Below are 25,348 nucleotides of genomic sequence, written 5' to 3' on the forward strand. Positions count from 1 at the left end.
GATAACGAGCCAGAGAGAGAAAGCGATAGCGAGAGAACAGAGGGATAGAGGGATACAGAGAGGGCAAATCCGGGGCCATTTCATCTCATCTCCCATGTAGTCCCCTGTAGCTCAGTTGGTAGTGCATGGCGCTTGCAACGCCAGGGTTGTGGGTTCACTGACATTTTCAACATGTCCCTGACTGAGTCTGTAATACCAACATGTTTCAAGCAGACCACCATAGTCCCCGTGCCAAAGGACTCTAAGATAACCTGCCTAAATGACTACCGACCCGTAGCACTGACGTCTGTAGCCATGAAGTGCTTTGAAAGGCTGGTCATGGCTCACATCAACAGCATTATCCCAGAAACCCTAGACCCACTCCAATTTGCATACCGCCCCAACAGATCCACAGATGATGCAATCTCTATTGCACTCCACACTGCCCTTTCCCACCTGGACAAGAGGAACACCTACGTGAGAATGCTATTCATTGACTACAGCTCAGCATTCAACACCATAGTGCCCTCTAAGCTCATCAATAAGCTAAGGATCCTGGGACTAAACACCTCCCTCTGCAACTGGATCCTGGACTTCCTAACGGGCCGCCCCCAGGTGGTAAGGGTAGGTAACAACACATCTGCCACACTGATCCTCAACACAGGGGCCCCTCAGGGGTGCGTGCTCAGTCACCTCCTGTACTCTCTGTTCACCCATGACTGCATGGCCAGGCACGACTCCAACACCATCATTAAGTTTGCCGACGACACAACAGTGGTAGGCCTGATCACCGACAACGATGAGACAGCCTATAGGGAGGAGGTCAGAGACCTGGCCATGTGGTGCCAGGACAACAACCTCTCCCTCAACGTGACCAAGACAAAGGAGATGATTGTAGACTACAGGAAAAAAAAGAGGACTGAGCACGCCCCCATTCTCATCGACGGGGCTGTAGTGGAACAGGTTGAGAGCTTCAAGTTCCTTGGTGTCCACATCACCAATGAACTATCATGGTCCAAACACACCAAGACAGTCGTGAAGAGGACACGACAAAGCCTATTCCCCCTCAGGAGACTGAAAAGATTTGGCATGGGTCCTCAGATCCTCAAAAAATTCTACAGCTGCACCATCGAGAGCATCCTGACTGGTTGCATCACCGCCTGGTATGGCAACTGCTTGGCCTCCGACCGCAAGGCACTACAGAGGGTAGTGCGAACGGCCCAGTACATCACTGGGGCCAAGCTTCCTGCCATCCAGGACCTCTATACCAGGCGGTGTCAGAGGAAGAACCTCAAAATTGTCAAAGACTCCAGCCACCCTAGTCATAGACTGTTCTCTCTGCTACCGCACGGCAAGCGGTACCGGAGTGCCAAGGCTAGGTCCAAAAGACTTCTCAACAGCTTCTACCCCCAAGCCATAAGACTCCAGAACAGCTAATCATGGCTACCCGGACTATTTGCACTGCCCCCCCACCCAATTTTTACGCTGCTGCTACTCTGTTAATTATTTATGCATAGTCACTTTAACTCTACCAACATGTACATATTACCTCAACTACCTCAACTAGCCGGTGCCCCCGCACATTGACTCTGCAACGGTACCCCCCTGTATATATAGCCTCCCTACTGTCACTTTATTTTACTTCTGCTCTTTTTTCTCTCAACACTTTTTTTGTTGTTGTTTTATTTTTACTTTTTTTGTAAAAAATAAATGCACTGTTGGTTAAGGGCTGTAAGTAAGCATTTCACTGTAATGTCTGCACCTGTTGTATTCGGCGCATGTGACCAATAAAATTTGATTTGATTTGATTTTATTTGTTTCCCACGGGGGGCCAGTATAAAAATGTATGCACTCACTAACTGTAAGTTGCTCTGGATAAGAGGGTCTGCTAAATGACTAAAATGTAATCCCTTTAGAACACAAAATCACAAAAAGAGCCATCACATGACAGGAAATAAACAGGGATGGCCACAGCAGCCATTACCCATCATTACACTGCAGGGAAGAGCCACCATGGGACAGGATGCGCTCTCAAACACCATGCTGATCTACCCAGGATAATGAGCAAAATGTATTACAGCCATCTTATAAATAGATGTCTGATGTCCCATACTAGTCTAATCATAGTCTAAGGCCTCTGGGCCTAAGGGCCAAATGACCTGTCTCAAGTGTTGAGATTCATTACTTGAAGAAGTAGTTTATTACATATTACTTGTTGCATGTAACAAAAATAAACTGTTACGTAACAATATTACTTTGTATCGAAAGTCATGAGTTATATTTAAGCAATTAGGCCTAAGGAGGTGTGGTATATGGCCAATATACCACGGCTAAGGGCTGTTCTTACGCACAATGCAACGCGGAGTGCCTGGACACAGCCCTTAGCCGTGGTATATTGGCCATATACCACAAACCCCCGAGGTGCCTTATTCCTATTATAAACTGGTAACCAATGTAATTAGAGCAGTAAAAATAAAAGTTTTGTCATACCCATGGTATACAGTCTGATATACCACAGCTGTCAGCCAACCAGCATTCAGGGCTCGAACCACCCAGTTTATAATACTCATTATATTATTTGCGTTACTATCAGTGGTGGGAAAAGTACCCAATTGTCATACTTGAGTAAAAGTAAAGATACTTTAATAGAAAACTATTCAAGTAAAAGTGAAAGTCACCCAGTAAAATACTACTTGAGTAAAAATCTAAAAGTATTTGGTTTTAAATATACTTCAGTATCAAAAGTAAATGTCATTGCTAAAATATACTTAAGTATTGAAAGTAAAAGTATAAATCATTTCAAATTTCATACATTAATCAAACCAGACAGCACAATTTTCTTGTTTTTTTCATTTACGGATAGCCAGGGGAACACTTCAACACTCAGACATCATTTACAAACGAATCGTTTGTGTTTAGTGAGTCTGTCAGATCAGAGGCAATAGGGATGACAGTGATGTTCTCTTGATAAGTGCGTGAATTTGACAATTTTCCTGTCCTGCTAGCCATGCAAAATGTAACGAATACTTTTGGGTGTCAGGGAAAATGTATGGAGTAAAAAGTACATTCTTTAGGAATGTAGTGAAGCAAAAGTAAAAGTTGTCAAAAATATAAATAGTAAATTAAAGTAAGATACACCAAAAAACGACTTAAGTAGTACTTTAAAGTATTTTTACTTAAGGACTTTACACCACTGGTTACTATAGTGAAAAAAATCTCAATACGTCTCCCGAGTGGCGCAGTGGTCTAAGGCACTGCATCGCAGTGCTAGCTGTGCCACTAGAGATCCTGGTTCGAATCCAGGCTCTGTCGTAGCCGGCCGCGACCCGGAGACCCATTGGGTGGGCACAATTGGCCCAGCATCGTCCAGGTTAGGGGAGGGAATGGCCGGCAGGGATGTAGCTCAGTTGATAGAGCATGGTGTTTGCAACGCCAGGGTTGTGGGTTCGATTCCCACGGGAGGCCAGTATGAAAAAATAATAAAAACACAAAAATAAAAATACAAACATTTGACTGTCAGAGGGATCAAGGCGAGCCGTGGGCACTGTACCAAAGAAAGGCTACTAACATGTCATCTAATTCATTTGAAAATAATCTTCAACTCAATCAGAAACATCTTGGTCACAACTTTTATTACCTAAATTGTGTAGGCTGATGTATTTACTGATGAATGTACAGAAGGTCTGAATTTTGGATTACATTTGTGGGAAAGATGATACAAGAGTCCATCCATAGCCTGGCCCCTCCGCAACACAAGACAACTTTATATACACTTGTGGAATGTAGGCAATACAAGCACTGTTGTTTTCATCCACTTAGGAGACAATAAAAATCAGCCTAACTTTCTGAAATGTCAACCATCAAAATCAGCAATTCCAAATTCAAGCCAAATCTAATGTTATTGGTCACATACACATATGCAGATGTTATTGTGGGTGTAGTGAAATGCGTGTGTTCCTAGCTCCAACAGCGCAGTAATATCTAACAATACACAACAATACACATGTATCTAAAAGTAAAATAATGGAATTAAGAAATATATAAATATTAGGACGAGCAATGTCGCAGTCCGGAGTTTAATACATACAATTATATATATACTGTATATAGTGGCTTGCGAAAGTATTCACCCCCCTTGTCATTTTTCCTATTTTGTTGCCTTACAACCTTGAATTAAAATGGATTTTTGTATCATTTGATTTACACAACATGCTTACCACTTTGAAGATGCAAAATATTTTTTGTGAAACAAACAACAAATAAGACCCCCCCCCAAGTCAATACTTTGTAGAGCCAACTTTTGCAGCAATTACGTCTGCAAGTCTCTTGGGGTATGTCTCTATAAGCTTGGCACATCTAGCCACTGGGATTTTTGTCCATTCTTCAAGGCAAAACAGCTCCAGCTCCTTCAAGTTGGATGGGTTCCGCTGGTGTACAGCAATCTTTAAGTCATACCACAGATTCTCAATTGGATTGAGGTCTGGCCTTTGACTAGGCCATTCCAAGACATTTAAATGTTTCCCCTTAAACCACTCAAGTGTTGCTTTAGCAGTTATTGTCCTGCTGGAAGGTGAACCTCCGTCCCAGTCTCAAATCTCTGGAAGACTGAAACAGGTTTCCTTCAAGAATTTCCCTGTATTTAGAGCCATCCATCATTCCTTCAATTCTGACCAGTTTCCCAGTCCCTGCCGATGAAAAACATCCCCACAGCATGATGCTGCCACCACCATGCTTCACTGTGGGGATGGTGTTCTCGGAGTGATGAGAGGTGTTGGGTTTGTGCCAGACATAGCGTTTTCCTTGATGGCCAAAAAGTTCAATTTTCGTCTCATATGACCAGAGTACCTTCTTCCATATGTTTGGGGAGTCTCCCACATGCCTTTTGGCGAACACCAAATGTGTTTGCTTATTTTTTCTCTTTAAGCAATGGCTTTTTTTCTGGCCACTCCTCCGACTTCTGTAGGTAATTGGTTGAACCAGATCTTATTTAGGGGCTTCATAGCAAAGGGGGTGAATACATATTCAATTAACAGGTGTGCCTTCATAAAAATTAATTTGTGGATTTTTTTTCTCTCTTAATAAGTTTGAGCCAATCAGTTGTGTTGTGACAAGGTAGGGGTGGTATACAGAAGATAGCCCTATTTGGTAAAAGACCAAGTCCATATTATGGCAAGAACAGCTCAAATAAGCAAAGAGAAACAACATTCCATCATTACTTTAAGACATGAAGTCAATCCGAAAAATTTCAAGAACTTTGAAAATTTCTTCAAGTGCAGTCGCAAAAACCATCAAGAGCAATGATGAAACTGGCTCTCCTGAGGACCGCCACAGGAAAAAAGACCCAGGGTTACCTCTGCTGCAGAGGATAAGTTTATTAGAGTTACCAGCCACAGAAATTGCAGCCCAAATAAATGTTTCACAGAGTTCAAGTCACAGACACATCTCAACATCAACTGTTCAGAGGGGACTGTGTGAATCAGGCCTTCATGGTCGAATTGCTGCAAAGAAACCACTAATAAAGGACACCAATAAGAAGAAGAGACCAGCTTGGGCCAAGAAACACGAGCAATGGACATCAGACAGGTGGAAATGTGTCCTTTGGTCTGGAGTCCAAATTGGAGGATTTTGGTTCCAACCGCCGTGTCTTTGTGAGACGCGGTGTGGGTGAACGGATGATCTCCGCATGTGTATTTCCCACCATAAAGCATGGACGAGGAGGTGTTATGGTGTGGGGTTGCTTTGCTGGTGACACTGTCTGGGATTTATTTAGAATTCAAGGCACACTTAACCAGCATGGCTACCACAGCATTCTGTGTGCCATCCGTTTTGTCACCAAAGCCCCATATACTACCCACCATTGTGACCTGTACGCTCTTGTTGGCTGGCCCTCACTACATATTCGTTGCCAAACCCACTGGCTCCAGGTCATCTATAAATCACTGCTAGGCAAATCCCCGTCTTACCTTAGCTCACTGGTCACCACAGCAACACCCACCCGTAGTCTGCGCTCCAGCAGGTATATCTCACTGGTCATCCCCAAAGCCAACACCTCCTTTGGCCGCCATTCCTTCCAGTTCTCTGCTGCCAATGACTGGAACAAACTGCAAAAATCTCTGAAGCTGGAGACTCTTATCTCCCTCACTAACTTTAAGCGTCAGTTGTCAGAGCAGCTTACCGATCACTGCACCTGTACACAGCCATTCTGAAATTAGCCCACCCAACTACCTCATCCCCATATTGTTATTTATTTTGCTAATTTGCACCCCAGTATCTCTATTTCCACATCATCTTTTGCACATCTATCATTCCAGTGTTAATACGAAATTGTAACTATTTTGCACTATGGCCTATTCATTGCCTTACCTCCATAACTTACTACATTCGCACACACTGTATACAGTGGGGGAAAAAAGTATTTAGTCAGCCACCAATTGTGCAAGTTCTCCCACTTAAAAAGATGAGAGAGGCCTGTAATTTTCATCATAGGTACACGTCAACTATGACGGACAAATTGAGGAAAAAAAATCCAGAAAATCACATTGTAGGATTTTTTATGAATTTATTTGCAAATTATGGTGGAAAATAAGTATTTGGTCACCTACAAACAAGCAAGATTTCTGGCTCTCACAGACCTGTAACTTCTTCTTTAAGAGGCTACTCTGTCCTCCACTCGTTACCTGTATTAATGGCACCTGTTTGAACTTGTTATCAGTATAAAAGACACCTGTCCACAACCTCAAACAGTCACACTCCAAACTCCACTATGGACAAGACCAAAGAGCGGTCAAAGGACACCAGAAACTAAATTGTAGACCTGCACCAGGCTGGGAAGACTGAATCTGCAATAGGTAAGCAGCTTGGTTTGAAGAAATCAACTGTGGGAGCAATTATTAGGAAATGGAAGACATACAAGACCACTGATAAACTCCCTCGAACTGGGGCTCCACACAAGATCTCACCCCGTGGGGTCAAAATGATCACAAGAACGGTGAGCAAAAATCCCAGAACCACACGGGGGGACCTAGTGAATGACCTGCAGAGAGCTGGGACCAAAGTAACAAAGCCTACCATCAGTAACACAATACGCCGCCAGGGTCTCAAATCCTGCAGTGCCAGACGTGTCCCCCTGCTTAAGCCAGTACATGTCCAGGCCCGTCTGAAGTTTGCTAGAGTGCATTTGGATGATCCAGAAGAGGATTGGGAGAATGTCATATGGTCAGATGAAACCAAAATATAACTTTTTGGTAAAAACTCAACTCGTCGTGTTTGGAGGACAAAGAATGCTGAGTTGCATCCAAAGAACACCATACCTACTGTGAAGCATGGGGGTGGAAACATCATGCTTTGGGGCTGTTTTTCTGCAAAGGGACCAGGACGACTGATCCGTGTAAAGGAAAGAATGAATGGGCCCATGTATCGTGAGATTTTGAGCGAAAACCTCCTTCCATCAGCAAGGGTATTGAAGATGAAACGTGGCTGGGTTATCAGCATGACAATGATCCCAAACACACCGCCCGGGCAACGAAGGAGTGGCTTCGTAAGAAGCATTTCAAGGTCCTGGAGTGGCCTAGCCAGTCTCCAGATCTCAACCCCATAGAAAATCTTTGGAGGGAGTTGAAAGTCCGTGTTGCCCAGCGACAGCCCCAAAACATCACTGCTCTAGAGGAGATCTGCATGGAGGAATGGGCCAAAATACCAGCAACAGTGTGTGAAAACCTTGTGAAGACTTACAGAAAACGTTTGACCTGTGTCATTGCCAACAAAGGGTATATAACAAAGTATTGAGAAACTTTTGTTATTGACCAAATACTTATTTTCCACCATAATTTCCAAATAAATTCATAAAAAATCCTACAATGTGATTTTCCGGAAAAAAAAATCTCATTTTGTCTGTCATAGTTGACGTGTACCTATGATGAAAATTACAGGCCTCTCTCATCTTTTTAAGTGGGAGAACTTACACAATTGGTGGCTGACTAAATGCTTTTTTTCCCCACTGTATATATTTTCTGTTTGTATTTTTGACTTTATGTTTTGTTTACCCCATGTGTAACTCTGTGTTGTTGTTTTTATCGCACTGCTTTGCTTTATCTTGGCCAGGTCGCAGTTGTAAATGAGAACTTGTTCTCAACTGGCTTACCTGGTTAAATAAAGGTGAAATAAATAAAATAAAATAAATAAAGCATTCTGCAGTGATACACCATCCCAACTGGTCTGGAGGGACTATCATTTGTTTTTCAACAGGACAATGACCCAACACACCTCCAGGCTGTGTAAGGGCTATTTTACCAGGAAGGAGAGTGACGAAGTGCTGCGTCAGATGACCTGGTCTCCACAATCCCCCGACCTCAACCCAATTGATGGTTTGGGATGAGTCGGACCGCAGAGTGAAGGAAAAGCAGCCAACAAGTGCTCAGCTTATGTGGGAACTCCTGCAAGAATTTTGCAAAAGCATTCCAGGTGAAGCTGGTTGAGAGAATGACAAGAGTGTGCAAAGCTCTCAAGGCAAATGGTGGCTATTTGAAGAATCCTTGATTATCTTCTTGGCCTTCCTGTGACACCGGGTGCTGAAGAATGTCCTGCAGGGCAGGCAGTGTGCCCCCGGTGATGTGTTGGGCAGACCACACCACCCTCTGTAGAGCCTTGCGGTTGCGGTCGCCCATCCACCATTCCTGTCTATAACATCCTAGTCCTAGCAAAATCAAAACCTACTTGAAGGTAACAGCACCCACTGTTGCCCCTAGTGGCCACTTTCCACGTCGTCTCCCGGTGTCCTCAGACATGGATGTACATTGAATACTGACTTGTATCATGGGTGACCTGACTTGTATTACTCTACAGTAGAGCTATGCAAACACGACAATCAAGTTAATTTGAACACTTTCAAAAGTGTTATTTTAACACCAGTTCAGTGGGACTCATATGTTCACTGAAAATGGTATACATTTAACAGTTTCCGAGTTAAATGCACACCATTGATTTAGCTGTGTACAACATTTCTCTCCTGCATATATCACTGGTAGTTCATATTGCCTCCTCCACTAATAATTCATAAAGAGAGTTTGCTCGTAATGAACTGAATATGACCACTGTTTTTCAGTGTTGTTTCTTTCTTTAGCCATAAAAACAATCCATTATCAACAGTCAATATGCAGGTCAGAACCTGTGTGTTTGCACTGAGACCCAACCAGGGACCCAGCCATTGAAACACAGTGTTTACTGACTAAAGGGCTCAGTTTGGAGAGCAAACAACTAGACGCCATAGCGTTTCCGAGCTTAAAGCTGCAATGCAAACCGTTGCTGAAAGAAGTGCACATACTGACTTAAGGTTTAAAAGTTAAAAGGGATTAAAGTTGTCACGTCAAAACTCAATGAACAGAGGAAGTGAATAAATTGAAAAAACAAACAAAGGATTTAGAGATTGGTATTCAATTTTGACTCACAACCCACAAAGTAATTCAAACCACTTAAAGACATTGCAAAAGCTTGAGTTTACCATATTAGACATATAATCAATGTGCCACTGTTACTGCTAAGTGAGTATTGTTGCCTATATCTATGATGTCATTCCTGAAAAAAAATTCTAGTCTCTTGATGTGGGGGTTTGGGATGGCAAGAATTGGATGGCACCTAGCCCAGTAGCAGGAAGTGTTAGTGAATAACTATTAAAGTGGAGAAAGGAGGGAGAGAGAGAGAGAGAGAGAGAGAGAGAGAGAGAGAGAGAGAGAGAGAGAGAGAGAGAGAAGGCGAAAAGGAGAGGTAGAGAGAGATATAGGAGAGAGAGAGAGATAACGAGCCAGAGAGCGGGATAGAGAGATAGAGGAGAGAGAGAGAGTGATAACGAGCCAGAGAGAGAGCGAGATAGAGAGAGGTAGAGAGAGATAGAGAGAGAGAGAGTGATAACGAGCCAGAGAGAGCGAGATAGAGAGAGGTAGAGAGAGATAGAGGAGCGAGATAGAGATAACGAGCCAGAGAGAGAGAGCGATAGCGAGAGAACAGAGGGATAGAGGGATACAGAGAGGGCAAATCCAGGGCCATTTCATCTCATCTCCCATGTAATCCCTTTAGAACACAAAATCACAAAAAGAGCCATCACTTCTCAGGAAATGACAGGAAATAAACAGGGACGGCCACAGCAGCCATTACCCATCATTACACTGCAGGGCAGAGCCAACATGGGACAGGATGTGCTCTCAAACACCATGCTGATCTACCCAGGATAATGAGCAAAATGTATTACAGACATCTTATAAATAGATGTCTGATGTCCCATACTAGTTTAATCATCGTCTAAGGCCTCTGGGGCCTAAGGGCCAAATGACCTGTCTCCAGTGTTGGGATTCGTTACTTGAAAAAGTAGTTTATTACATATTACTTGTTGCATGTAACAAAAATAAACCGTTACGTAACAATATTAATTTGTATCGAAAGTCATGAGTTATATTTAAGCAATAAGGCCTAAGGAGGTGTGGTATATGGCCAATATACCACGGCTAAGGGCTGTTCTTAAGCACGATGCAACGCGGAGTGCCTGGACACAGCCCTTAGACGTGGTATATTGGCCATATACCACAAAACCCCGAGGTGCCTTATTGCTATTATAAACTGGTAACCAATGTAATTAGAGCAGTAAAAATAAATGTTTTGTCATACCCATGGTATACAGTCTGATATACCACAGCTGTCTGCCAATCAGCATTCAGGGCTCTAACCACCTAGTTTATAATACTCATTATATTATTTGCGTTACTATCAGTGGTGGGAAAAGTACCCAATTGTCATACTTGAGTAAAAGTAAAGATACTTTAATAGAAAATTATTCAAGTAAAAGTGAAAGTCACCCAGTAAAATACTACTTGAGTAAAAATCTAAAAGTATTTGGTTTTAAATATACTTTATAATCAAAAGTAAATGTAATTGCTAAAATATACTTAAGTATTGAAAGTAAAAGTATAAATTATTTCAAATTCCATATATTAATCAAACCAGACAGCACCATTTTCTTGTTTTTTTTCATTTACGGATAGCCAGGGGCACACTCCAACACTCACACATCATTTACAAACAAAGCATTTGTGTTTAGTGAGTCTGCCAGATCAGAGGCAATAGGAATGACAAGAATGTTCTCTTGATAAGTGCGTGAATTTGACAATTTTCCTGTCCTGCTAGCCATGCAAAATGTAACGAATACTTTTGGGTGTCAGGGAAAATGTATGGAGTAAAAAGTACATTCTTTAGGAATGTAGTGAAGCAAAAGTAAAAGTTGTCAAAAATATAAATAGTAAACTAAAGTACAGATACACCAAAAAACGACTTAAGTAGTACTTTAAAGTATTTTTACTTAAGGACTTTACATCACTGGTTACTATCATGAAAAAAATCTCAATACCTCAGAGTTTATTTGACTGTCGGAGGGATTGAGGCGAGCCGCGGGCACTGTACCAAAGAAAGGCTACTAATATGTCATCTAATTCATTTGAAAATAATCTTTAACTCAATCAGAAACATCTTGGTCACAACTTTTATTACCTAAATTGTGTAGGCTGATGTATTTACTGATGAATGTACAGAAGGTCTGAATTTTGGATTACATTTGTGGGAAAGATGATACAAGAGTCCATCCATAGCCTGGCCCCTCCGCAACACAAGACAACTTTATATACACTTGTGGAATGTAGGCAAGACAAGCACTGTTGTTTTCATCCACTTAGGAGACAATAAAAATCAGCCTAACTTTCTGAAATGTCAACCATCAAAATCAGCAATTTCAAATTCAAGCCAAATCTAATGTTATTGGTCACATACACATATTTAGCAGATGTTATTGTGGGTGTAGTGAAATGCGTGTGTTCAACTGCGCAGTAATATCTAACAATACACAACAATAGACATGTATCTAAAAGTAAAATAATGGAATTAAGAAATATATAAATATTAGGAGTATAAATATATAAAAAAATATATATACTGTATATAGTGGCTTGCGAAAGTATTCACCCCCCTTGGCATTTTTCCTATTTTGTTGCCTTACAACCTTGAATTAAAATGGATTTTTGAGGGGTTTGTATGATTTGATTTACACAACATGTCTACCATTTTGAAGATGCAAAATAAATTTTTTTGTGAAACAAACAACAAATAAGACAAAAAATAGATAACTTGAGCGTGCATAACTATTCACTTTTGCAAGGCGCTGTATATACACTACCAGTCAAAAGTTTGGACACACCTACCCATTCAAGGGTTTTTCTTTATTTTTACTATTTTCTACATTGTAGAATAATAGTGAAAACATCAAAACTATGAAATAACACACATGGATTCATGTAGTAACCAAAAAAGTGTTAAACAAATAAAAATATATATTTGAGATTCTTCAAATAGCCACCCTTTGCCTAGATGACAGCTTTGCACACTCTTGGCGATCTCTCAACGAGCTTCATGAGGTAGTCACCTGGAATGCATTTCAATTAACAGGTGTGCCTTCATAAAAGTTAATTTGTGGAATTGAAGACCCATGGTTACCTCTGCTGCAGAGGATAAGTTCATTAGAGCTACCAGCCACAGAAATTGCAGCCCAAATAAATGCTTCACAGAGTTCAAGTCACAGACACATCTCAACATCACCTGTTCAGAGGGGACTGTGTGAATCAGGCCTTCATGGTCGAATTGCTGCAAAGAAACCACTACTAAAGGACACCAATAAGAAGAAGAGACCTGCTTGGGCCAAGAAACACGAGCAATGGACATCATACAGGTGGAAATGTGTCCTTTGGTCTGGAGTCCAAATTTGAGGTTTTTGGTTCCAACCGCCGTGTCTTTGTGAGACACGGTGTGGATGAACAGATGTTCTCCGCATGTGTATTTCCCACCATAAAGCATGGACGAGGAGGTGTTATGGTGTGGGGTTGCTTTGCTGGTGACACTGTCTGGGATTTATTTAGAATTCATGGAACACTTAACCAGCATGGCTACCACAGCATTCTGCAGCTTTACGCCATCCCAACTGGTTTGGGCTTAGTGGGACTATCATTTGTTTTTCAACAGGACAATGACCCAACACACCTCCAGGCAGTGTAAGGGCTTCCTTGTGACATCGGGTGCTGTAGATGTCCTGCAGGGCAGGCAGTGTGCCCCCCGTGATGTGTTGGGCAGACCACACCACCCTCTGGAAAGCCTTGCGGTTGCAGACGGTGTAGTTGCCGTACCAGGCGGTGATACAACCCGACAGGATACTCTCAATGGTGCATCTGTAAAAGTTTGTTAGGGTCTTAGGGGCCAAGCCGAATTTCATCAGCCTCCTGAGTTTGAAAAGGCACTGTTGTGCCTTCTTCACCACACTGTCTGTGTGTGGACCATTTCAGATTGTCAGTGATGTGTAGGCCAAGGAGTTACCTTTGCTTCTTGGGTACCGGAGCAATGGTGGACATCTTGAAGCAAGTGGGGACAGCAGACTTGGAAAGGGAGAGATTGAGTATGTCCGTAAGCACTCCAGCCAGCTGGTCTGCGCATGCTTTGAGGAAATGGGCTAGGGATGCCGTCAGGGCTGGCAGCCTTGAGAGGATTAACACACTTAAATGTCTTACTTAGGTCGGACACGGAGAACGAGAGCTCACAATCCTCCAGAGCGGCCAGCGTCGGTGGCACTGTGTTATCCTCAAAGCGGGCAAAGGTGTTTAGCTTCTCCGGGAGCAAGACATCGGTATCCGCGACTTGGCTGGTTTTCCCTTTGTAATCCGTGATTGTCTGGAGTCCCTGCCACATACGTCTCTTGTCTGAGCTGGTGAATTGCGAATTGCGGCCTGTTTGATTCCGATTGGTCAGACCAGCGTTGAATAGACCTTAGCACGGGTACTTCCTCTTTGAGTTTCTGCCTATAGGAGGGAGGAGCAGAATGCAGTCGTGATCTGATTTTCCGAAAGACAGGGCGAGGGAGGGCCTTGTAGCCATCCCGGAAGGGAGAGTAACAATGGTTGAGAGTTTTTTAAGCACGAGTACTACAGCCAATGTGTTGATCGAACAATTGTATTGTTTTCCTCAGATTTGCTTTGTGAGGATATGAGGTTTCCAGTTTGAGCAAAGTCAAGTGTAGTTTCTTGAGAGCCGTCATGGTATCGGCTTGAGGGGGAACATACACGGCTGTGATGATGACCGAAGAAAATTATCTTGGAAGGTAATGCGGTCGGAATTTGATTGTGAAGTATTCTAGTTTGAGTGAACAATAGGTATTGTGAACAAAAGGACTGTACATTACCACAATCACACCATGAGTAGTTAATCATGAAACATACACCTCCGCCTTTCTTCTTCCTGGAGAGTTCTTTATTCCTATCTGCACGATGTACTGAGAACCCAGCTAACTGTATTGACGGGGACAGCACTGTATATCCGGAGAGAAAGACGGAATCATGTATCCTCCTTTGGCTTGATAGCGCAAACGTTTTCACAATTAATAATCCACAACACCGCACCATGTGCACTGATCATGATTCATGAAATTGAAAGCCTGTCTCTATAGAATGCGTTATGATAATAATCTATATGAATAGGGTCATACAAAATTAGGAGTAGACAAGGCTATTGGATGCAAACATATTGTCTATTGTCCAAAATTGCATTATCCCATTGACAGGTCAGTCCTGCTCGCTATAGCTGTCAGAAGTTCCCTCACGGTGGGAAACTTAGACATAAAAATAAAGGTAGCCTATTAGATTTTTTAAATGAAATGGATGTTATGTTGCACAGCCTAATATAAGCTAAACCTGTGTACAGATTTCCTTTCTTTTCATTCAAAATCTTTCTCACCAGCCGCAAGTGCTGGTTAGACCACTGCATAGAGATGGATAGCTAGAGAGCACACTAGACAGTGAAGCCCTCTATCGGCTTTGCTATCACAGAAGCAATCAATGGCAAAGATCAGAGGTGCGCCCTCTATCCATTTTTATGGATAGCTGTCATGACATTTCTCCAAACAGCCTTTCTTCGCTCGCTCAAGAACTAAATGTGGAAATTGGATTGGATTTGATTATTTGGAATTGTTTTAAGAAGGTCATACCAAGGATCATTTAGCTATTTGATTTAGAATTTTAGGACCTTATTGCCATTAGCCCATACGAACACATTGAATAACAGATTCACTACATGGAACAACAGATAGTCCCCCAAAAAATCTAAAGGAAGTCTGTTCTGAAGTGTCTGTCCTATATCTGAGAGATATAAGAAAGACCAGGAAGCATATTCTTATTTTTTTTAATATATATTTTTTTACATATATTTAATAAACCTTGTGACAAAATTATTGAAACGTTATTGCGTCCACAATGCTTTGTAGTGGAGTTAACATTAAACTGTTTCCCTGCTAACGGACTGATAGAGTGAGTTTATGGCTGAGACGTATGTGTGTGTATGTGTGTGTGTGTCTGAGACGTGCGTGTTTATGTCTGAGACGTGCACGTCTGAGACATGTGTGTTTATGTCTGAGACGTGTGTGTGTTTATGTCTAAGACGTGCATTTGTGTGTGTTTATGGCTGAGTCATGCCTTCCTATCAACCACAGGCCTTGGCACACACATCACACAAACACATCAGCATTTATCAAAGGTGAGACATTTGAAAGTGTAAAAACAGAATAAAAGCCTCCAAACCATTTCAAACACAACCATTATCAACCGATTGACCTCCGTATTAGTCTCTCTCGGCTGAGGCAGAAAAAAAAACTGTAAAAAGTAAGAGGGAAATTGCTACTCATTTTTCACTGTAGCCTTTTGTTTGGGAGAGCTTCTGGGGATATGACTGTGTAGTCCTTTATCGTTTCCAAAAACAGAAAGAAAAATCACCATGCAGAGAACAATGGCTGCTGAAAAGTGACTGGTAGAGAGAGAAAGAAAGAAAGAAAGAGTGTAACAGAGAGAGACAGAGAAAGACAGAGAAAGACAGAAAAAGACAAAGAGAGAGAGAGAGAGACCAGCTTTAGCTTACTCTGAGATTGATGACAAGAAACTCCACCTTTCATTTCTGCTTTCCTCTCCTGGAAAATATGATTCAGCACAGATCTTTCACATATTCACCACTTCAGCTTTTGGTTTGTCTAATTGCTTAAGTGCAGGCAATTACCATAATCTAGCACTAGGAGTAAATCATATACAAGACAGGATATATGAACGCTATTCATTTACTAAAATAAATTATATTATGCACTTTTTATATTCAGTGCATTTACATGTACATTTGTTGCAATTAAGCAAACCTAGCTGAGTGATACATCTCATACTGTAAGCGTAAAAAAATATATTGATGTACCTAAGCGTTCTAAAATGGTGATGGGTTGTAATTTATCTTCAATCCTAAATCAATGTCTGTTTACATTTAATCTGATTCATCTTTATTATCAGTTTACAAACAGACCAGAACCTGATGTTACAATTGTTATCTGTTTGTTCACATAGTTCAGCCTACATCAGAAGACAAATGAGTGAGTATTGTTTGCCAACATTTGTCATGACACATGCTCGTTTTGTTTCTGTGGCATGAATAGAAAGCAAAAGAAAGCTTGTCCAAAAAGCTGTTGAAAATCTGACAGCTTGAACATCGCTGAACATCGCTAATTCAGTTGAGCGTTTTTCTCTGTGCAGAGGTGACAAATGTGAGAGAACAGAGAGCTCTTTTTCTCCCCCATTTTGTTGAATTCCTTACACAGCAGTTGTAAACCAACCAAGGAGAACGATGTGTATGTCGATAAAGCCCCAGCCTGTTGGTGAGCAGCAGAGAGAGAGGGGAGACAACAACAACAAACTGGAAGTCACACAAATCAATGGGTGCACGAACACACATGTACACACACACCTACACCACACGCAAACATACATGTACACACACCCATACACACACTCAGTCACAGACTCATTGATGAGTGAGATTGGCATCTGTCATGGGAGCATAGGTTCACCTCCAGTGTTAATGTGGTTGGCTGTGTGTGTGTGTATTGTGTGTCGTGTGTGTCCATGTGTGTGTGGCTGTGTGCGCATGTGTGTGTGTGTTTGTGTACGTGCATGTGCATGTGTGTGCGAGCAAGTGCGTGCTTGAGCGCACGTGTGTGTGTGTGAGACACGGTGGCTGGGGCGGGCCACTCCAGTGCTTCAGTGTGTGTTTGCAGTGCTTATCTGAGTCAGGGACCAGGTCAGCTGGGGTCAATGCTCTTATTTACCATGCTGATAGACTGGATAATGAGAAAAGCCTCACAACAGAAGCCACACTCGCCCTACTGGCACAACGCAACGCTCCATGGATTCCTAAGCATTTCTCCTTTTCCCATCCTTCGACTCACCTGCTCTATCTCTCTATATGCTTTCCTTTTCTTGTTTAGGGTTACCTGTACTTATGTATACATCTGTTCCTCCAGATATTTGATTTGTTATGTTTATTTAATCTACTGGTTTTATTACTCATATCTATCACTCTTTTTCTATTTTCCTTTCTGCCCCCTCTCTTTCTCCCCACCCCCCCCCCCCACACATCTCTCTGGTCCAGTGATGTGTGCGATGGAATTAGAGGATATCTAATCCCAGGCAGGCAAGCAGGTTGGAGTTGGACTAACAGCATTCCTTCCATCCCTGTGGTCCAGCTGAAGGTTGTTGTGGCCAGTGGAGCCTAATCCCAGAGACTGGTCTGACTTCAGCCTATATCAAACACTCCCTCCTTTTGCCTCCTACCTCCCACCTGCCTCCCATCTCCTATCATCCATCTATATCCTCAGACGTTCCTCCCCTCTTTCTCCAATAGGACTGAGTGTTACTAGATGTATTACATAGGATTCATACAATGTTCTGCTACATATAATAGGAAGTCTTCAGTATTCTTCGAATTCTAATACATTTCTACCTGCAACATCCAGAATGCTTAATCTTACTGCATACATTCCTATTGTCCTTAATATCATTTTCCTTCCTCCTCCTTCCTCCATCTTACTTCTCCCTTCCCTCTAACCTTCCTCCTTAGCAACCTGATCCATCTCCACACCAAGGCTAGTGTCACCCTGACTACTCTCCTGCATGTGTTAGCAATAACACAGTCCCAGCGTCAGCATGAGCCGCAGCGTCAGCTAGCTAGCCAAAGCCTGCTCATTCAATCACCCTGATATGGATCTGCTTAAAACCACTGGCCGGGACAGAGCCAAATCCATCAGCACGAGCTTTAGATCAGTGCCACGAAGGGAGCTGATTAGAGTTACTCTGTGGTCAGCCTGCATTGTGATGAGGAGCAGAGAATCACAGCAGTGGATCGCTATCTAACGCTTTAAACCCAAGCGACAAGGGCACGACCGTTTAGGCCATTAGAAAAGCACTTGTGGGATTTTTGCTGCTGGTTTATTTTCACTGAAGGAGCCTAATGAAAATTCCACATGATGGAGGAAAAAGAAAAAACCTTGGGAAGTCCAATAAGCAGTGTTGTTAGAGTGGACATGACAGTACTTTGATTTGTTTTTGGGCAGAGAGTGAATGTGTGGATTTGTTTATATCTGTGTCCATATTGTCCATGAGTTTCTAGTGAATAGACCATACACTTCAAGAGAAAATAGCTTAATTTTTAAAAGCATCTACAGTGGGGGGGGAAAAGTATTTAGTCAGCCACCAATTGTGCAAGTTCTCCCACTTAAAAAGATGAGAGAGGCCTGTAATTTTCATCATAGGTACACGTCAACTATGACAGACAAATTGAGAAAGAAAAATCCAGAAAATCACATTGTAGGATTTTTTATGAATTTATTTGCAAATTATGGTGGAAAATAAGTATTTGGTCACCTACAAACAAGCAAGATTTCTGGCTCTCACAGACCTGTAACTTCTTTAAGAGGCTCCTCTGTCCTCCACTCGTTACCTGTATTAATGGCACCTGTTTGAGCTTGTTATCAGTATAAAAGACACCTGTCCACAACCTCAAACAGTCACACTCCAAACTCCACTATGGCCAAGACCAAAGAGCTGTCAAAGGACACCAGAAACAAAATTGTAGACCTGCACCAGGCTGGGAAGACTGAATCTGCAATAGGTAAGCAGCTTGGTTTGAAGAAATCAACTGTGGGAGCAATTATTAGGAAATGGAAGACATACAAGACCACTGATAATCTCCCTCGATCTAGGGCTCCACGCAAGATCTCACCCCGTGGGGTCAAAATGATCACAAGAACGGTGAGCAAAAATCCCAGAACCACACAGGGGGACCTAGTGAATGACCTGCAGAGAGCTGGGACCAAAGTAACAAAGCCTACCATCAGTAACACACTACGTCGCCAGGGACTCAAATCCTGCAGTGCCAGACGTGTCCCCCTGCTTAAGCCAGTACATGTCCAGGCCCGTCTGAAGTTTGCTAGAGTGCATTTGGAAGATCCAGAAGAGGATTGGGAGAATGTCATATGGTCAGATGAAACCAAAATATAACTTTTTGGTAAAAACTCAACTCGTCGTGTTTGGAGGACAAAGCTACCAGCAACAGTGTGTGAAAACCTTGTGAAGACTTACAGAAAACGTTTGACCTGTGTCATTTCCAACAAAGGGTATATAACAAAGTATTGAGAAACTTTTGTTATTGACCAAATACTTATTTTCCACCATAATTTGCAAATAAATTCATAAAAAAATCCTACAATGTGATTTTCTGGATTTTTCTCATTTTGTCTGTCATAGTTGACGTGTACCTATGATGAAAATTACAGGCCTCTCTCATCTTTTTAAGTGGGAGAACTTGCACAATTGGTGGCTAACTAAATACTTTTTTTCCCCACTGTAATCAACAATGGCTTTATGGCATTATTTTCAATGAAACTCTTCCAAGTATTGTATTTTTTCATGACTGCCTCCAGTTTGGCCCCAAAACATTTACAACAAAGACATATTGACATAGTAAAATAAATAAGTGTACAAATATGTATAAAGGATAGTTAATGCTGAAACCCTCATATTAAACACAGGTGGTATTCACTAAGTTTATGGTTTAAATGTAGGATAATGTTTTACAGCTTTGTCATTTATTTTTTTATTTTAAAATCTTATTTTATTATTTTATATATGTTATGTGATAAGGCCACTCAGAGGGCCAGATATAATTTCAGACACCTGTGATAATCTGAAGTACCCAAAAAAGGCCATTAGAAATCATCTGATAAAATTATATTTACTCCTTAAAAGTTACCAAAATTCAGGTAGTTTACTGGTAAACATTGAACGTTTCCAGTAATATACCCGCCCTTTGCAACCCTAGTTACATGGCTATGAAGCTTTTATTGTGTGTCCTCCTTTTTCCTATCATTAGGAGTGTGTTTGTTTGCGTGATGAAGCTTTAACGTTCAGTAAGCACTAAACCTTGCCTAAACATCAGACTGTTACCATGGTTACCCCATGGATATTCAGTCTGAAATAAGTCTGCCTAAAAAAAGACGCAAGAGTCTACAAGCCAGAATGTTGAATAAAAATTATATTTATGATTTTGCAAATACAGGCCTTTTTGTGTCTCAGGGTTAGATTTTAAAGGTTTTTCCAAATCCATTAAGTAGAGACTAAAATAACCTTAAACTTTTTTTCTTCAGCTTTCAATATGTTTTCATTTTCTTATTTTCTAAAGCATTTCATGTTTTGATTTCATTGTTTTGCACTGTTTTTATCCTGTCTCACACCCAGACTTTTGACATTCTGCTATGTATTACACTTATAAAAGTCTCGATAATTAGAAAATATTTAATGCACCTGTTTAAAAAAATGAGTCAAATAAATAGAAACTACTGTATATACATATTAGATTTGCATAAGCCATTTGTACAAAAAAATTAACACAAAATACAGTTGTCTCTAAGTATTGTGTCATTACCACCACGACAAGCAAATTACATGATAATAATGTTTTTTCAAAAGTTTGTGTACTTGGTTACCATGGATATGAATAGTGACAGAGGAGCATATGGATGTCATTACAAAATAGGCTATAATTTCATCAAATTATGTTAGATTTGTGAAATTATGTTTTAATTTAGTGTATTTAGGATACATTGTATGCTAGCTGTTTAATTGGAGTTAGCATGCTAGAATCCTTGCTATTTATGACCAAATACTGTAAAAATGTATTTCCCACCACACGTCATTACCACGGCAGAATGAACTGTGATGGTAAGGACAGAATGTGGTGGTAATGGCTAAATGTATTAGTTCATCAATTTTTACTTACCTTAAAACCTGAAAAGACAGACAAATTACATATATGATCATGGTTAAGTTGAAATTGAACACTTATTTGCTAAATAAGACCATTACATTTTGAATTGCTAGGATGATTGAGTAATTTTGATGTCTATTGTTATTACTGACTTTAATTAATATTTTTTTTCTTTCTATAAGATGCCCCCTAAATCAACCAAGGAGAGGACAAGGACATACACTATATATACAAAAGTATGTGGACACCCATTCAAATTAGTGGATTCGGCTATTTCAGCCACAACCGTTGCTGAAAGGTGTATAAAAAAAAAATATCGAGCACACTGCTGCATCCAAGCATAAGATCACCATGCGCAATGCCAAGCGTCGGCTGGAGTGGTGTAAAGCTAGCCGCCATTGGACTCTAGAGCAGTGGAAACACGTTCTCTGGAGTGATGAATCACGCTTCACCATCTGGCAGTCCGACGGACAAATCTGAGTTTGGCGGAAGCCAGGAGAACACTACCTAACCCAATGCATAGTGCCAACTGTAAAGTTTGGTGGAGGAATAATGGTCTCGGGCTGTTTTTCATGGTTCGAGCTAGGCCTTTTAGTTCCAGTTAAGGGAAATCTTAACACTACAGCATACAATGACATTTTAGACGATTCTGTGTTTCGAACTTTGTGTCAAAAGTTTGGGGAAGGCCCTGTCCTGTTTCAGCATGACAATGCCTCCGTGCACAAATCGAGGTCCATACAGAAATGGTTTGTAGAGATCGGTGTGGAATAACTTTACTGGCCTGCACAGAGCCCTGACCTCAACCCCATCGAACACCTTTGGGATGAATTGGAACGCCGACTGCGAGCCAGGCCTAATCGCCCAACGTCAGTGGCACACCTCACTAATGCTCATGGGTGAATGGAAGCAGGTCCCCGCAGCAATGTTCCAACATCTAGTGGAAAGCATTCCCAGACGAGTGGAGGCTGTTATAGCAGCAAAGGGGGGACCAACTTCATATTAATGCCCATGATTTTGGAATGAGATGTTCGACAAGCAGGTGTCCACATACTTTTGGTCATGTAGTGTATATAAATAAAATCAAACAAGATCCTATAAGATACCAGGAGTATCTTAAGAAAAAAATGAAAGATACCTCAAGAGAATAGAAAGAGATTAACTGAAATCCATCTCACAACTTTCCCAGACAGAATGTATTTTATAAAAGGAGGCAATGGAAAATAAACCAAAGAAAGAGAAGATCAACTATCCAGAAAATAGTGTTAATGGAGTCATACTTGTCAAGGAACACACCACCACACTCACCTGAAGTCTTGCAGCTACAGAATGATGACCAATCTGCCTCTCAAATGACTCCACATCTACGTGATTGTTTTGGCCCACAGACCGTGATAATTCAACAAACAGAGGCACAACCTTCCACTTCAACCTGCACAGCACCACAGCCAGCTCCTAGAGCAATACAACCCATTGCAGACATACAGTGGGGAGAACAAGTATTTGATACACTGCCGATTTTGCAGGTTTTCCTACTTACAAAGCATGTAGAGGTCTGTAATTTTTATCATAGGTACACTTCAACTGTGAGAGATGGAATCTAAAACAAAAATCCAGAAAATCACATTGTATGATTTTTAAGTAATTCATTTGCATTTTATTGCAGGACATAAGTATTTGATCACCTACCAACCAGTAAGATTTCCGGCTCTCACAGACCTATTAATTTTTCTTTAAGAAGCCCTCCTGTTCTCCATTCATTACCTGTATTAACTGCTCCTGTTTGAACTCGTTACCTGTATAAAAGACACCTGTCCACACACTCAATCAAACAGACTCCAACCTCTCCACAATGGCCAAGACCAGAGAGCTGTGTAAGGACATCAGGGATAAAATTGTAGACCTGCACAAGGCTGGGATGGGCTACAAGACAATAGGCAAGCAGCTTGGTGAGAAGGCAACAACTGTTGGCGCAATTATTAGAAAATGGAAGAAGTTCAAGATGACGGTCAATCACCCTCGGTCTGGGGCTCCATGCAAGATCTCACCTCGTGGGGCATCAATGATCATGAGGAAGGTGAGGGATCAGCCCAGAACTACATGGCAGGACCTGGTCAATGACCTGAAGAGAGCTGGGACCACAGTCTCAAAGAAAACCATTAGTAACACACTACGCCGTCATGGATTAAAATCCTGCAGTGCACGCAAGGTCCCCCTGCTCAAGCCAGCGCATGTCCAGGCCCGTCTGAAGTTTGCCAATGACCATCTGGATGATCCAGAGGAGGAATGGGAGAAGGTCATGTGGTCTGATGAGACAAAAATAGAGCTTTTTGGTCTAAACTCCACTCGCCGTGTTTGGAGGAAGAAGAAGGATGAGTACAACCCCAAGAACACCATCCCAACCGTGAAGCATGGAGGTGGAAACATCATTCTTTGGGGATGCTTTTCTGCAAAGGGGACAGGATGACTGCACCGTATTGAGGGGAGGATGGATGGGGCCATGTATCGCGAGATCTTGGCCAACAACCTCCTTCCCTCAGTAAGAGCATTGAAGATGGGTCGTGGCTGGGTCTTCCAGCATGACAACGACCCGAAACACACAGCAAGGGCAACTAAGGAGTGGCTCCGTAAGAAGCATCTCAAGGTCCTGGAGTGGCCTAGCCAGTCTCCAGACCTGAACCCAATAGAAAATCTTTGGAGGGAGCTGAAAGTCCGAATTGCCCAGCGACAGCCCCGAAACCTGAAGGATCTGGAGAAGGTCTGTATGGAGGAATGGGCCAAAATCTCTGCTGCAGTGTGTGCAAACCTGGTCAAGACCTAGAGGAAACGTATGATCTCTGTAATTGCAAACAAAGGTTTCTGTACCAAATATTAAGTTCTGCTTTTCTGATGTATCAAATACTTATGTCTTGCAATAAAATGCAAATTAATTACTTAATCATAAAATGTGATTTTCTGGATTTTTGTTTTAGATTCCGTCTCTCACAGTTGAAGTGTACCTATGATAAAAAATTACAGAATAACTTTACTGTAATCAACCATATACTTACATGCTTTGTAAGTAGGAAAACCTGCAAAATCGGCAGTGTATCAAATACGTGTTCTCCCCACTGTACATGAGGGACTGATTGGAAAGTGGTGTGTTGTGAAATGTGATGAAGAACCTTACCCTGGTATTATACAAGATGTTGATGCAGAGAGCTGCCTCTAGTCAAGACGATGAGTCGTGTGGGAGTCAACCAATTATTTTGGCCAATGAGAGAGGACATTGTATGGTACCAACCAGAGAATGTGCTTGGGCTTTTCCCTGAGCCTCATCCAGTGACCAAACGGCATATGATGCTTGATGGCGCAGTCTAGGAGGAAATGTGCTTTCTCATTAAGCAATAAAGAGCATTAAGGGCAAAACTTAATCTTGAGTGAGCACACACCTGTCTCATGAGTCTGGATCAATAGACTGCAGCCAGCGAACAATAATTTGTTTAATGTTCCAGTGTTACCAACCTTGTATTTCTGTCTAATGCATTGAATCCCACAATTGTTCTAAAATATGCTTTAAGTAACCTTTGTTTTTTTAGGTTTTGAATGGTGTGTTCTATATCTTCAATAAAATTAAACATGTACAATTGTGACATTAAAATGTTTTTCATCAGTTGTTTTATATGAAATGTAATTTCCACCACACTCTGTCATTACCACAACGCTAAGTCACTACCATCAAGGTACATATTTTTGAGGAAAAGGTGTATTAAATTACAATTGATATTGATGATTTTTCCAATATGTGAACCTTATATATTTGTTCTTAAGATAATTCAAAAAAGATTTTGATGTGGTAAATACATGGTTCTGAGTATCATCTAGGCATATATGGACATTTAGATATGACAATGATGAATACGTATGATTAAGAAAACTTCCAAATAGTAAAAAAAAACATGATTTAAAAAATGTCATCTGAAATGTTATGTAAAATACCTTAGGCACAATTTCAGTGATTTCCTTTTCAGCTAAAATAGCACATTTTCTGACGTGGTGGTAATGACATTTCCCCTCAGGTACTTGGGAAACCGATACAAATCTTTATATTCTTAAAAATTATGGTCTCAGCCACTATCAGATCTTGTTTCCAGACAGTGAAGAAAATATTCAGACAGATAAAAAGCAGTTTCAA

The sequence above is a fragment of the Coregonus lavaretus genome (assembly GCF_964263955.1).
Source record: "Coregonus lavaretus genome assembly, chromosome: 5".
In the NCBI taxonomy this organism is placed as follows: domain Eukaryota; kingdom Metazoa; phylum Chordata; class Actinopteri; order Salmoniformes; family Salmonidae; genus Coregonus; species Coregonus lavaretus.